This window comes from Asparagus officinalis, chromosome 3 (assembly GCF_001876935.1).
Source record: "Asparagus officinalis chromosome 3, Aspof.V1, whole genome shotgun sequence".
Taxonomy (NCBI): domain Eukaryota; kingdom Viridiplantae; phylum Streptophyta; class Magnoliopsida; order Asparagales; family Asparagaceae; genus Asparagus; species Asparagus officinalis.
In genome coordinates, this window is record NC_033796.1 from 94,222,736 (window position 1) to 94,227,002 (window position 4,267).

The window sequence follows — 4,267 nt, forward strand, 5'->3', positions numbered from 1 at the left end:
ATATTTACCCACAGCTCTCTACCAAGCAACTCACCAACTACGTCCAACCTTTTATTTCTGAAATCACTACACTGCTCATCAGCATCTCTAATAGTTGTTAATATAATATTAGTCATGTTGTTGTCGCAACCATCAAGATCAATCATCTCAGAAATGAGGCCGTGTTTGTAGCGATTGTAGAATTGCGAATACAGTGATTAGAAAGTCGTCTGATTGTGACTTTCATTGTCGGAGCTTGATAGGAATCGGCTATCCATCGTGATTTTTTAGACAGCCTACAGGTGCCTAAGCTTAAGAGAGTCAAGTAGGTCTTACCTTTCCCCTAAGGCCGAGAGGCGACAGTGAGAGTCGGCCAAAGGCTTGCGCCTTGGTTTTACCCTTAGGAGGTACCAAGATCTTTTTACCAACTGAGGAGTCGGATGACTAGCTAACTAGGTCTTCCATTTACCCCTAGGGCTAAGAGTCGACTGTGGGAGTCGGCCGAAGGGTTGGGCCTTGGTTTTTTCATGAAGAGGTACTAAGGTCTTTTTACCGATAGAAGAGTCGGGTGCCTAGCTAACTAGGTCTTCCATTTACCCCAAGGGCCGAGAGGCGACTGTGGGAGTCGATCGAAGGGTTACGCCTTGGTTATACCCTGATGAGGTACTAAGATCTTTTTACCGACTGAGAAGTCGGGTGCCTAGCTGACTAGGTCTTCCATTTTCCCTAGGGCCGAGAGGTGACTGTGGGAGTCGACCGAAGGGTTGTACCTTGGTTTTACCCTGAGGAGGTACCAAGGTCTTTTTACCGACTGAGGAGTCAGGTGCCTAGCTGACTAGGTCTTCCATTTACCCCTAGGGCCGAGAGGTGACTGTGGGAGTCGGCCGAAGGGTTGTTCTTTGGTTTTACCCTAAGTAGGTACCGAGGTTTTTTTACCGACTGAGGAGTCGGGTGCCTAGCTGACTAGGTCTTCCATTTTCCCCTAGGACCGAGAGGCGACTGTGGGGCCGAGAGGCGACTGTGGGAGTCGATCGAAGGGTTACGCCTTGGTTATACCCTGATGAGGTACTAAGATCTTTTTACCGACTGAGAAGTCGGGTGCCTAGCTGACTAGGTCTTCCATTTTCCCTAGGGCCGAGAGGTGACTGTGGGAGTCGACCGAAGGGTTGTACCTTGGTTTTACCCTGAGGAGGTACCAAGGTCTTTTTACCGACTGAGGAGTCAGGTGCCTAGCTGACTAGGTCTTCCATTTACCCCTAGGGCCGAGAGGTGACTGTGGGAGTCGGCCGAAGGGTTGTTCTTTGGTTTTACCCTAAGTAGGTACCGAGGTTTTTTTACCGACTGAGGAGTCGGGTGCCTAGCTGACTAGGTCTTCCATTTTCCCCTAGGACCGAGAGGCGACTGTGGGAGTCGGCCGAAAGGTTGTGCCTTGGTTTTACCCTAAGGAGGTAACGAGGTCTTTTTACCGACTGAGGAGTCGAGTGCCTAGATGACTAGGTCTTCCATTTACCCCTAGGGCCGAGAGGCGACTGTGGGAGTCGACCGAATTGTTGTGCCTTGGTTTTACCTTGAGTAGGTACCGAGGTCTTTTTACCGACTGAGGAGTCGGGTGCCTAGCTAACTAGGTCTTCCATTTTCCCCTAGGGCCGAGAGGCGACTGTAGGAGTCGACCGAATGGTTGTGCCTTGGTTTTACCCTGAGGAGGTAACAAGGTCTTTTTACTGACTGAGGAGTCGGGTACCTAGCTGATTAGGTCTTCCATTTACCCCTAGGGCCGAGAGGCGATTGTGGGAGTCAGCCAAAGGGTTGTGCCTTGGTTTTACCCTGAGAAGGTACCGAGGTCTTTTTACCAACTGAGGAGTCGGGTGCCTAGCTGACTAGGTCTTCCATTTTCCCCTAGGGCCAAGAGGCGATTGTGTGAGTTGGCCGAAGGGTTGTGCCTTGGTTTTACCCTGAGGAGGTACTATTGTTTTTTTACTGATTGAGGAGTCGGGTGCCTAGCTAAGTAGGTCTTCCATTTACCCCTAGGACCGAGAGGCGACTGTGGGAGTTGGCCAAAGGGTTATGCCTTGGTTTTACCCTGAGGAGGTACCGAGGTCTTTTTACCGACTAAAGAGTCGGGTGCCTGGCTGACTAGGTCTTCCATTTTCCCTTAGGGCCGAGAGGCGACTGTAGGAGTCGACCAAAGGGTTGTGCCTTGGTTTTACCCTGAGGATGTACCAAGGTCTTTTTACCTACTAAGGAGTCGGGTGCCTAGCTGACTAGGTCTTCCATTTTCCCCTAGGGTTGAGAGGTGACTGTGGGAGTCGACCAAAGAGTTGTGCCTTGGTTTTACCCTGAGGAGGTAACGAGGTCTTTTTACCGATAGAGGAGTCGGGTGCCTAGCTAACTAGGTCTTCCATTTTCCCCTAGGGCCGAGAGGTGTATGTGGGAGTTGGCTGAAGGGTTATGCCTTGGTTTTACCCTGAGGAGGTAACGAGGTTTTTTTACCGACTGAGGAGTCGGGTTCCTAGCTGATTAGGTCTTCCATTTTTCCTTAGGGTCGAGAGACGACTATGGGAGTTGGCCGAAGGGTTGTGCCTTGGTTTTATCCTGAGGAGGTTTCGAGGTCTTTTTACCGACTGAGGAGTTGGATGCCTAGCTAACTAGATCTGTGATGTGATGCAAAAGTTTGGCTAAAGCCCTTTTTATCAGATATATTAATCATCTAAAGCATGCATTCTTCTTAGGGAATTTTCAAAATTCAAGAGATTTGAGTTGGAATTCTAAAGAAAATACCGTCGTAGGTGTTCAATGTTCCATGGGTGACAGAGGATTCATCTGTCTGGAGCTCTCAACCGGTAGGTTCCGGCCCTAAGCTATTCCATAATCGTATAGGGTCCTTCCCAATTCGTAGCCAACTTGCCTTGCCGAGTATCTTTGTCGAAGGCCGCTTTGCAAAGGATAAGGTCCCCAACCGCGAATCTTCTTGTTATAATATCGAGCGATCCGTTGCCGATTAATGATCTGAGTACACAACGCTTTCTCCCTTGCTTCTTCCAGAAGATCAAGGTTGACTCGAAGGCCTATTGGGTTCAGGTCTTCATCAAAGTGTTGTAGTCGGATAGTCAGCATGCCTACCTCAACTGGCATAACCGCTTCAGTTCCATATGTTAACTAAAAGGGAGTCTCTCCAGTTGAATTCTTATGGGTTGTTTGGTATGACCGTAGAATGCTTGGCCATTCCTCGACCTAACGTCCCACGGCAGAGTCTACCTTCTTCTTTAAAGCTTGGAGGATACATTTGTTAGCAGCCTCTGCAAGGCCGTTTAATTTTTGGGTGTGCTACCGAGGTGAATACTATATTCCTCATAGAAGTCGCAGAAACCTTTGCTGTCAAATTGAGTGCCGTTGTCGGTGATAAGCGACCGGGGCATGTCGAAGCGGTAAACGATGGATTTCCATACAAAGTTAGTGATGTTTCTTAGGGTAGTCTTCCGCCTATTTGTGGTGGTTAGGAGGAGGCCACGGTGTGTCCCGCGACACTTCATGGGTATGAGTTTCCGATCGCCGGTCTTCAGGTGGTGGAGATTGTTCATCAGCATGTGGCTGCTATAGGATTCGCCAGAGGAGTTAATTGGTCAGGGCGGCAAACTGCTCTTTTAAAGATGAAGAGAGTTTGTCTATCATCTGCTCTGATTGACCCTGAGTCACATAATATGGAGGTCCCCTTGTAGGAGATTGGTCTACTCCTCGCTCAGAACTCGACATTTCTTCTCAAAAAGAGGAAAGTAGCCCCACGGTGGGCGCCAAATTGTTGATGCTCGTGATCAAATAGTCGATAGGGGTTGCAGAATTACTGGATCGTCTAGAGATTGGATCGTCAAGAGGGATGGAGGGCCACTTTTCTTCTTCGAATTTATGCCTGGTTCTTAGAGCTTGGGGTAGGTGGATCACCTGCACACATAAGAATCACGAGAGTACGGGGCTTGTTTCCCCCGTGGTACCTCCAACAATCAAGTCAGCTGGTGGACTTGGGTCAAGTAATAGAGGAATAGTGTCTCCTTCTAATATGTGCCTAGATAATTTTCTAGGTAGTGAGAGAGATCGAACCTTTTTTCAGGATGAATAGCATCTGTATTTATAGAGGATGCCAAGGGCAGAATAGGTATTTAGTGAGGAGGCGGCTAATGATGATAGAGAGGGGTGAGTTGGAGGCTAAGTCATCCTCTACCCTATTCGTGTCGGTTGATGAGTGATGGTAGGTCACTCCAGCGATATGGGGAATCAGCGGCCGTTGAGGCTTGTC